We start from the raw sequence: 12,017 nt of genomic DNA, 5'->3' as shown, positions 1-12,017 counted from the left end.
ATATGTTGTGTTTTCATTTTCATTTGCCTCAAGATATTTACTGATTTCTCTTGTAATTTCTTCCTTGACCCACTAGTTGTTTAAAAGTGTGTTGTTGAGCCTCCACATATTTGTGAATTTTCTGGCACTCTGCCTATTATTGATTTCCAACTTCATTCCTTTATGATCTGAGAAAGTGTTTTGCATGATTTCACTCTTTTTAAATTTATTGAGACTGGCTTTGTGACCCAGCCTATGGTCTATCCTTGAGAATGATCCATGAACACTTGAGGAAAAGGTGTATCCTGCTGTTGTGGGGTGCAATGGTCTATAAATGTCTGTTAAGTCTAGTTTATTTATTGTATTATTCAAATTCTCTAATTCTTTTTCTTTTTTTTTTTTTTACATGGGCAGGCACTGGGAATCGAACCCGGGTCCTTGGGCTTGGCAGGCAAGCATTCTTACCTGCTGAGCCACCATGGCCCACCCTTCAAGTTCTCTATTTCTTTATTGTCCTCTGTCTAGATTGATGAGAGTGGTGAATTGAAGTCTCCAATTATTATGGTAGATGTGCCTATTTCTCTTTTCAGTGTTTGCCACATGTATATTGGAGCATTCTGGTTTGGTGCATAAATATTTATGATTGTTATGTCTTCGTGCTAAATTGTTCCTTTTATTAATACATATTATCTTTCTTTGTCTCTTTTGACTGTTTTACATTTGAAGTCTAATTTGTTGGATATTAGTATAGCTACTCCTGCTCTTTTCTGATTGTCATTTGCATGAAATATCTTTTCTCAACCTTTCATTTTCAATCTGTGTTTATCCTTGGGTCTACGATGTATTTCCTGTAGACAGCATCTAGATGGGTGCTGTTTTTTAATCCATTCTGCCAGTCTATGGCTTTTGACTGGGGAGTTTAATCCATTAACATTTAGTGTTATTACTGTTAAGGGCAGTACTTTCTTCTACCATTTTGCCTTTTGGATTTTATATGTCATATCTAATTTTCCTTCTTTTTACCTTTACTCGTAGTCTTCCTTTCTACACTCTTCTACACACCTCTCTCTTCTGTCTTTTCATATCTGTCTCTAGTGCTCCCTTTAGTATTTCTTGCAGAGCTAATCTCTTGGTCACAAATTCTCTCAGTGATTTTTTTTTCTGAAAATGTTTTAATTTCTCCCTTATTTTTGAAGGACAATTTTGCTGGATATAGAATTCTTGCTTGGCAGTTTTTCTTTTTTAGTAATTTAAATATATCATCCCACTGTCTTCTTGTCTCCATGGTTTCTGCTGAGAAATCTATGCATAATCTTATTAGGCTTCCCTTGTATGTGATGGATTGCCTTTCTCTTGCTGCTTTCAAGATTCTCTCTTTCTCTTTGACTTCTGACATTCTGATTATTAAGTGTCTTGGAGTACATCTATTTGGATCTGTTGTCTTTGGGGTATGCTGCACTTCTTGGATCTGTAATTTTAAGTCTTTCATAAGAGTTGGGAACTTTTCGGTGATCATTTCCTCCATTAGTTTTTCTCTTCCTTTTCCCTTCTCTTCTCCTTCTGGGACACCCACAATGCGTATATTTGTGTGCTTCACATTGTCATTCAATCCCCTGAGTCCCTGCTAATAAATTTCCATTTTTTCCCTATATTTTATTTTTCTTGTCGGATTTCAGATGTTCCATCTTTCAGTTCACTAATCCTTTCTTCTGCCTCTCAAAATCTACCATTGTAGGTTTCCATTTTTTTTCATCTCTTCTACTGTGCCTTTCATTCCCATAAGTTCTGTGATTTGTTTTTTCAGAGTTTTGATTTCTTCCTTTTGTTCATTCCTTGCCTTCTTTATATCCTCCCTCAATTCATTGATATGGCTTTTGATGAGGTTTTCCATGTCTGTTCGTATATTCTGAATTAATTGTTTCAACTCCTGTATCTCATTTGAGTTGTTGGTTCATTGCTTTGACTGGACCATATCTTCAATTTTCCTAGTATGAATTGTTATTTTATTACTGGTATCTAGACATTTAATTTCCTCCATTTGTTCTAGAGATTGTTTCCACTTCTTTTTACCTAAGATTTGCTTGCTGGATGACTTCGTTGTCTATCTGTTCTTTGAAATTCAGTTCAGCTTATGCTAGACCTCTAGCATAGGTTTTGTTTAACAGATCAGGATTTTTTAGTTCTGTTTGCTTGTTTCTTGCCCTGCCTGTATGGTGCCTTTTCCCCCCCCATCCCTAGGAGGGTCTACTTAGGCATTATAGACCCCAGCCAGATTCTCCCAGACCAAACTGGTCTCCTATCAGGAGGAAAGAGTCACCTGCATTGGTTTTCCCTGAGGCTGAGACACAGCAGGTTGAAAGACTTTCCTGTGAAGTCTCTGGACTCTGTTTTTCTTATCCTGCCCAGTATGTGGTGCTTGTCTGCCTGCAGGTCCCACCAGCATAAGATGATGTGGTACCTTTAACTTTGGCAGACTCTCCGTGCCGGGGGCATGGTGGAGACAGAGGAGAGGTTGTAGACTGGTTTTAATGGCTTCAAATTACCAAGCCCTGGTGTCTGAATTCCTTGAGGGAGGGATTCCACCTGAGTTGGGCTTCACCCTTCCCCTGGGGAAGGCTCAAGCTCCAGACAAGCCCTAAAATGAGCTTATTTCTGCCTATGTCTGGGGAAGTTGCAGCCTGAGAAGTCCTGCCACTGCATCCAAAGGCAGTCAAGCCTTTGTAGAAACACAGCCTCAAAAACCTCTGTTTCTTTTTTTTTTTTTTTCCTTTTCCATCAGCCCTGCCCCCTTGGCACCTGGCAAAAATGAGCAACCTCTGCTTTGACCAGGTTCACCTGAGCTGGGGGCCTATTTTTAGTTGTCAGAATTTGTTAATTAATTCCCCAATTGGCATTTGGTTGGGCTCAGCCCCTGCTGCTGGTAAAGTCTCTTTCCTTTCCCCTCTGGAAAGCAGTCTGCAGGGGAAGGCGGGGGGGGGCACCAGCTACCACAGCTTGGGGAACTCACAGTTCTGGGGGAGCTCACAGCTGGTCCAGCTAGTCCAGCTGGTCCAGACGGATGTGCTGTGTGTCCAGAAACTGACTTGGCCCCAGGAGTTGTTCTATACTCTTTCTGGTTATTTAGTAGCTATTCTGGAGTATGAACTAAAACATGCACATTGCTAAGCTGCCATCTTGGCCCAGAACCCCAAAATAGACACATCTAACCTAATGGTTGGAGATTTCAATTACCCACTCTCTTCAATGGACAGAACATCTAGACAGAGAATCAATAAAGAAACAGAGAATTTGAATAATACAATAAATGAACTAGACTTTACAGACATCTATAGAGCATTATACCCCACAACAGCAGGATACACCTTTTCCTCAAGTGATCATGGATCATTCCCAAGGATAGACCATAGGCTGGGTCACAAAGCAAGTCTCAATAAATTAAAAAAAATTGAAATCATACCAAATACTTTCTCAGATCATAAAGGAATGGAGTTAGAAATCAATAATAGACAGAGAGCCAGAAAATTCACAAATATATGGAGGCTCAACAACACATTGTTAAACAATCAGTGGATCAAGGAAGAAATTACAAGGAAATCAGTAAATAGCTTGAGGCAAAGGAAAGTGAAAACACAACCTATCAAAATTTATGGACTGCAGGGTGGGCAACCATGGCTCAGTGATCAAAATTCTCACCTGCAGTGCTGGAGACTTTGGTTCACTTCCTGGAGCCTGCCCATGCAAAAAAAAAAAAAAAAAAGAAAAAAATTATGGGATGCAGCAAAGGAACTGCTGAGAAGGAAATTTGTTGCTTTAAATGCCTATATCAAAAAAGAAGAAAGAGCAAAAATCATGGAATTAACTGTTCACTTGGAAGAATGAGAGAAAGAACAGCAAACTAACCCCAAAGGAAGCAAAGCGAAAGAAATAACAAATAGTAGAGCAGAAATAAATGAAATTCAAAACATGAAAACAATCAAGAAAGTCAGCAAAACCACAAGTTGGTTCTATGAGAAAGTCAATAAGATTGAGGCACCCTTAGCAAGACTGACAAAAGGAAGAAGAGAGGGGATGCAAGTAAATAAAATCAGAAATGGAAAAGGAGACATAACCACCGATCCTACAGAAATAAAGAAAGTAGTGAGAGGGTACTATGAGCAACTTTATGCTAATGAGGTAGAGAACATTGATGAAATGGACAACTTCTTAGAAAGGCACAAGCAACCAACATTGACTTAAGAAGAAATAGATGACCTCAACAAACCTATCACAAGTAAAGTAATTGATTAGTCATTAATAAGCTCCCAAAACAGGAAAATCCAGGACCAGATGGCTTCACATGTGAATTCTACCAAGCATTCAAGAAAGAATTAGTACCGATCCTGCTCATATTCTTCAAAAAAAAAAAAAAAAAACTGAAGAGGAGGGAAGGCTCCCTAACTCATTCTATGGAGCCAACATCACCCTCATACCAAAGCCAGACAAAGATACTACAAGAAAAGAAAATTACAGACCAATCTCTCTAATGAATATAGATGCAAAAATCCTGAACAAAATTCTTGCCAATCAAATCCAACAGCACATTAAAAGGATTATTCATCATGACCAAATAGGATTCATCCTGGTATGCAAGGATGGTTCAACATAAGAAAATCAATTAATGTAATACACCATATCAGCAAATCAAAGCAGAAAAATTGCATGATCATTTCAATTGATACAGAAAATGTATTTGACAAAGTTCAACATCCTTTCTTGATAAAAACACTTCAAAGAATAGGAATAGAAGGTACTTCCTGAACATGATAAAGGGAATATATGAAAAACCCACAACTAACATCATCCTCAGTGGGGAATGACTGAAAGCTTTCCCCCTAACATCAGGAACAACACAAGGAAGTCCTCTGTCACCATTGTTATTCAACGTTGTGTTGGAAGTTCTAGCCAGAGCAATTAGACTAGAAAAAGAAATACAAGGCATCAAAATTGGAAAGGAAGAAGTAAAACTCTCATTCTTTGCAGATGATATGATACTATATGTCTAAGACCCCCAAAAATCCACAGCAAAACTGTTAGAGTTAATAAATGAGTACCACAAAGTGGCAGGTTACAAGAGCAACACTGAGAAATCTGTAGTGTTTCTATACACTAGTAATGAGCAATCTGATGAAGAAATCAAGAAAAATATTCCATTTACAATTGCAATCAAAAGAATAAAATATTTAGGAATAAATTAGCTAAGCATAGAAAACACCTATACAAAGAAAGCTACAAGAAATTGCTAAAAGAAATCACAGAAGACCTAAACAAGTGGAAGGGTATACTGTGTTCATGGATTGGAAGACTAAATATAGTTAAGATGTCAATTCTGCATAAATTGATTTATACATTCAAGACAATACCAATTAAAATCCCAAAAACTTACTTTTCAGAAATAGAAAAACCAATAACCAAATATATCTGGAAGGGTAGGGGGTCCCAAATAGCTAAAAAAAATCCTGAGAAAGAAAAATGAAGTCGGAGGTCTCACATTACTTGACTTGAAGTCGTATTATGAAGCTACAGTGGTCAAAACAGCATGATACTGGCATAAAGGTAGATATACTGACCAATAGAATCGATTAGAGTGTTCAGATGTAGACCCTCTCATCTATGGACAATTGATCTTTGATAAGGCAGTCAAGCCAACTCACCTGAGACAGAACAGTCTCTTCAATAAATGGTACCTGGAGAATTGGATATCTACATGCAAAAGAATGGAAGAGTATCCATATCTCATACCCTATACAAAAATTAATTCAAAATGGATCAAAGACCTAAACATTAGAGTCAAGACCATAAAGCTGTTAGAAGAAAATGTAGGGAAATATCTTATAAACCTTATAATAGGTTTCCTGGATCCTACATCCAAAGCAAGAGCACTGAAGAAAGAAAGACAGAAAGAAATGAGAACTCCTCAAAATTAAATACTTTTGGGCATCAAAGAACTTTGTCAAGAAAGTGAAAAGACAGCCTACACAATGGGAGACAATATTTGGAAACGATATATCAGATAAAGGTCTAGTATCCAAAATATATAAAGAGATTGTTCAACTCAACAACAAAAAGACAAACAATCCAATTACAAAATGGGCAAAGACATGAACAGACACTTCTCAGAAGAGGAAATACAAATGACCAAAAGGCACATGAAAAGATGCTCAACTTCCCTGGCTATTAGGGAAATGCAAATCAAAACCACAGTGAGAAAACATCTCACACCCACCAGAATGGCCAATATCAAAAAAACCAGAAAACGACAGGTACTGGAGAGGATGTGGAGAAAGAAGCACATTTATCCACTACTGGTGGGAATGTAAAATGGTGCAACTGTTGTGGAAGGCAGTTTGGTGGTTCCTCAGGAAGTTAAGTATAGACTTACCATATGATCCAGCAATACCATTGCTAGGTATCTACTCAGAGGACATGAGGGCAAGGACACAAATGGGCATTTGCACACCAATGTTTATAGCAGCATTATTTACAATTCCAAGAGATGGAAACAGCTCAAATGTCCATCAACAGATGAGTGGCTAAACAAGCTGCATGTATATTCATACGATGGGATGTTACACAGCTGTAAGACAGAATAAAGTCATGAAAAATGTAACAACATACATGGACCTTGAGGACATTATGCTGAGTGAGATTAGCCAGAAACAAAAGGACAAATACTTTATGGTCTCACTATATGAACTAGCATTAATGAATGAACTTGGAGAATTTCAGTTGACAGAGACCATCAGGAGATAGAAATAGGGTAGATTTTGGGTAACTGGAGCTGAAGGGATACGGATTGTGCAACAGGACTGATTGTAAAAATTCAGAAATGGATAGCACAATATTATCTGATTGTAGCGCAATAATGTATGTACACTGAATGAAGCTGAATGTGAAAATGATAGGAGGAGGAGGGCTGGGGGCACAAATGAAACCAGATGGAAAGATAGACAATTGATTTGAACAGTGAATGAAAAAGTATTTGTAAAGTCCCCTTGGGGGGAATGGCAAGAAAGGAAATTTTAAATTCCTCATTTGGAGAATTCTGATATTCTTGCAAGCAGTGGGGACAACCAAATCAATAAGCCATGCCCTCAATCTTGGGGTTTGCTCCTATGAAACTTAATCACTGCCAAGGATAGACTAAGCCTACTTAAAATTAGGCCTGAGAGGCACCTCCAGAGAACCTCTTCTGTTGTTCAGATGTGGCCCATCTCTGTCTCAGCCAACACAGGAAGCAAACTCATTGCCATCCCCCTCTCTACATGGACCATGACTCCCAGGGGTTTAAACCTTCCTGGCAACGTGAGACAGAAATCCTAGAATGAGCTGCCACTCAGCATCAAAGGATTGAGAAAACCTTCCTAACCGAAAGGGGGAAGAGGGAAATGAGACAAAATAAAGGGTCAGTGGCTGAGAGAAGTTCCTGATGGCTCTCCTGGGCATAAGTGCCCTTCATGGGTTTGTTTTCATGAAGCTATATGTAAGGAACGTCTTGCCACTTTCCCTCCCTCTTACAAAAGAGATGTAATAGTAAGATAGGGTTATAATTTTCTGTCCTATTTGTGGGCCAGTGTTGGCCATCCTCCAGGGGATATCATGGCCAGGCAGAAAATAAGAACCTGGCAGCACCACCCATTTCTAAGGAAGAGAGAGAAAAAAGGCAGGTTCTCTACTAGTGCCTGGCATCCCAGGTCCCTGGCCTGCTATTCTAAATGCTGATCCCTTAGGCCCATGGGATTAGGTTTCCAAAACTCAGGGTCCTCAAAAACTCAGGAGACTGACAGCCTGGTACCATCCTAAAGTTGCTGGGCTGACTCCCTCGTCTTCCTGGGTGTCTGCGTTCTTAATTTACTGCTTAGATTACTGCGTAAGAGAACAGAAAGGATGTGCCACAAACAAGGAGATCTCAGGGAGGGGGTTTCCCAGGTGCCAGTGGGTGTTGTCATGATTGAACTAGAGGAAAGAACAATAGCGGCAAGGAAACCAGGCTTAAGAACGTGGCTGAGTCTGCTGTTTAGGCAACCAGAGGGGACTGATACAGGACAGGGTTAGGAGTGAGGCTTCTTCCATCCCTTACCTGCGAACACTCACCCTACAGCCTATTCTCCCCAGCTAATGGCTTCCTCCTGCCCTGGGCGACATGTGCAGAGGGTAATAGCAAGACACAGTGGGACGCCAGATGTAGTAGCAGGTGTGCAGATGGAAAGACCCAGAGAGAAGAAGTGAGAAGCTGGTCATCAGAGCAGTGCTGTGCATGAGCAGAGAGCAGGAGGGCCTGTGTGTGCATTTCGAGATGCATGGGGGTGCTTATCAGCTCTCACGGGCTCAGCCTACTCCAATCAGGATGGCCAGGCCTTGTGCATACTGCAAACCTCACTTCTAGCTTTCAGGGGGAGGCGTTCTCTTTGGAATGTACCCAGTTCCCTTGGGTCTAAACCAGAGGAGAACCCCAAGAATGTCAAAGACGACACCTGTTTGGTACAAGAATCCTTAACCCAGGATTCTGTGTCATAAAAGATGGAGTGTCTCAAAGGGCATGGAAAGCCAGACAGAGGAGGAGGGAGGTTCTCTGGAGGCAAGGGAGAGGGTCTCTGTGGAGGAGGTGGAAAGAGGGGCACACTTACCAGGTGGAGAGTCTGGATCCTCAGAGGGGAGGGAAAGAGAGGGGGGGAAGTTTTGGATAGCTGGAGAGAAAGAGAGGGAGAGAGAGACAGACTGACAGTTGATTTCCCTTTGGATTCCTGCTCGACACAGAGAGAACCCCCCCATCAGTTCCCAAAGGGTGGTATCACCTGCTGCCCTGAGCTTCCTTGGATCTCCATGGTGTGGAGATGGGGTCTCGTCCCCTCTGAGGAGGCAGCTGGTGGCTTATGGTGACCCGGTTTAGGTCCCCGGGGAGCTGCATTTGAGTCCCTGCATTCCTAGAGAGAGCCGTGACAATGATTCCAACCTTCTGGGAGGATGCAGAGTTGCGTGAGGACATAGAAGAGGATACCAAGGAGCCAAGCAAGAAGGAAAGCGACCACACATGGCCAAGCCTCCTGGTCAGTATCAACCAGTCCAGACAGTTAGAGAAGAGAACTCGCTCCTGGCTGGATCACCAAAACATGTTGCCAGATTTCGGCTTCCAGGTTCTTGGCTGTGCCATGAGAAAGAATTCACGGGCTCAGCACAGTATGAAGTACGCAAATACAAAGTTTATTGGAGAGAAGATATGTGGGCACTCTCGCAAATAAAAAAAAAGGGGGGGAGGGATGAAGGCAAGAGGCCCACAATTTGTTATTGAAATCTTGTCATTGAAATTTTCAGAAAACATTAGTTATCACAATTTGTTATTAAATCTTTATTGTTGATTGAATTAAATTCCGTACCCTCTTGACCAGGTAGGATGAGCCAAGCCACATTCTAGGCACTGTATATGTGTTTGTGTATGTGCGTATCTAGTTTTGAATTCTGCTTTACTAACCTAACATTCTATCTCAGACATTATTCCTGTCATTAAAAACACATTTATAGTATAACTTTTAAATGTTTGTCTATTAATGGGTCACAACAACCACAATAGCTCATTTCACCAGCTCTGTTTTCTTGTATAATTTTGTTTTTGTCTTCTGAAAAATAATTTAAAAAACACTGATATGAACATGTCTATACATAAAGCTCTGTAAAAAACTTTCATTATTTCTTTAGCTCATACAGTACTACAGGAAGTAGAATTATAGAATTAAGAGGAATATATTATTATTAATTTTTAAGATTCTTGCTACATATTGATACATTTCTTTCTGCAGACATTATTACAATTTATATCTTTGTGAATAGTGTTTGGGAACACCTATTTCAAAAGCTGTAAGAATCACTAAATGTTATTCATCATAAATAATGCAATTTGATAATCAATGAATGACATTTCCTTATTGTAACTTGCAGTTATTTCTTTATTATTTGAGAGTAATCATATTTCCATATATTTATTCAACATTTGTATTTCTTTCTTTAGCAATGGGCTTTTTACACATTTCCATTTTTCGTTTCATGTTTTTCTTATTAACATATATGAGCATGTTATCTACCTTTGTGTTTTCAGGCTGTTATGCACCCCAGAAAGGGCTGTATATTTTTTACACCATTCCTGTAGGTGCAGACCTGTTGTGGGTGGGACCTCTTGGTTAAGCTACTTCAATCTGAGATGTGACCCAGCCCATTCAAGGTGGGCCTTAATCCTGTTACTGGAGACCTTCATGAGAGGTAAAGGACAGAAAAAGCCAAGAGAGCTTAGAGAGAAAAAAGCCCCCAAAGGAGCTGAGTGAGGAAGCCACTGAAGCCAGCGTTGAAAGCAACAGAACCCAGAGAGAAAAACTATCAGATGCTGCTATGTGCCTTCCTATGTGATGGAAGTGTCCTAGATACTGGCAGCCTTTCTTCAGAGAAGATATCCTCCTGCTCATGTTTAATGTGGATATTTTCATGGTGTTAATACTGTAAATTCGTAAGCTAATAAATCCCCCGTTGTAAAACCCAACCCATTTCTGGTATATTGAATTTTCTGTGTGAGCCATAAATGTAATTGCAGTACCTTCTAAAGGGAAGCAGAAGGCAATTTGACTACAGAGCGCAAGGTCATGTGAATATGGAGCAGAGAGAGATTTGAAGATGCCATGATCTCACCTTGGAGATGGAGAAAATGGCACGGAATGCAAAGGATGCATCTCTAGAAGAGATTGTCCACTAGAGTCTGGGAGGGAACCTAGCCTTGCTGACACCTTGAAGCTGATTTTGGATTTTTGACTTCCATAACTACTGGAAGAAGTGTGTGTTCTTTCCAGCCACCAAGTTTGTGGTAAATTGTTATAGCAGCCATAGGAAACTAATACATCATTTTAATAAAAAATGCTCATTAGGTATTTGTTTTTGAATTTTCATTAATGCCATCCACACACTTTTAAAGAATTAATGTATTTAAATATTCAGTTCTCCCAAGAAAAAATTTACCTTTTGAGAAACTTGTCATTAATATTTTAATAATAAAATTTTTATTTTTCAGGGGCTCAGCATCAATTTTTATAAAGTAGTTTTCTTGTGGATAAACATAGAGGAAAACGTGTGTCTTTAAGACTGGCAGAGGCTGGATATTTAACGGGTTAACTTCTATAATATTATATAAGTAGCAACTATTCGGTTCCTTTAAAAAGGTTGATTTAAAGAAATAAACTCACAGTTTCCTGCAAATTATCTTATTCTTTTAAAAAATCCTGTGAATGGGTTTTGTTCACTACGTGATGTCAGATGATGAATAAATGGAAATATAAAACTGTGTCATCTTTCTAAAAATACTACATTTTTCTACAACACTGGATCAGAGTTAAAGGGTGAAATCATATTCTTCATAAAGATAGAACTTTGAGGTTACTAGAAATTTTATACATGCTCATTTTCTCTTGTAAGTATTTGATATTTAATTATTTTTAATTTGATAATTAAGTAACTATTTCAATGCAGACATTAAAGAATAATGTTTATATTTCAGAAGTATGTCCAGAAGGAAATGCTAAAGTGTTGGATAGGGAGTTATCTGCTCCCAGATCTTTAACATGGCTTAATGAGGTATTCTGGACAAGAGACTTTCTCGTAGGAAGTTCTGGTTGGTGCATTTCACAATCACACATGAAACCTTAAAGAAAAGCAGATGTCTCCTTGCTCCTCAAAATTTCCAGGGAGGAATTTTTTAAAAACTCTGGAAGTGATTCATGTGTGCAAAAAAGTTTACTCATCTTGGGTTATATGGTAAACCTTCAGGACCCAGGAATTTTCCAGAACTGGAGAGCAACCCCAAAAGCCTGCTAGAATCTATCTTGCTGAGGTCGCTATGTGAATAGTACCCATTTTCTTTGATCTAGTAAGAAATTCTTGCTACTTTCCCACCCCCAGCAGTGCGTCTATGAATTTCTTCTATACAGAAAATCGTATTAAAGGTAACTTAGAATATTTAATCTGATCTT

Source organism: Tamandua tetradactyla, chromosome 17, assembly GCF_023851605.1.
Source record: "Tamandua tetradactyla isolate mTamTet1 chromosome 17, mTamTet1.pri, whole genome shotgun sequence".
NCBI lineage: Eukaryota > Metazoa > Chordata > Mammalia > Pilosa > Myrmecophagidae > Tamandua > Tamandua tetradactyla.
The sequence above is the reverse complement of the archived record's forward strand: the minus strand, read 5'-3'. Positions refer to the sequence as shown.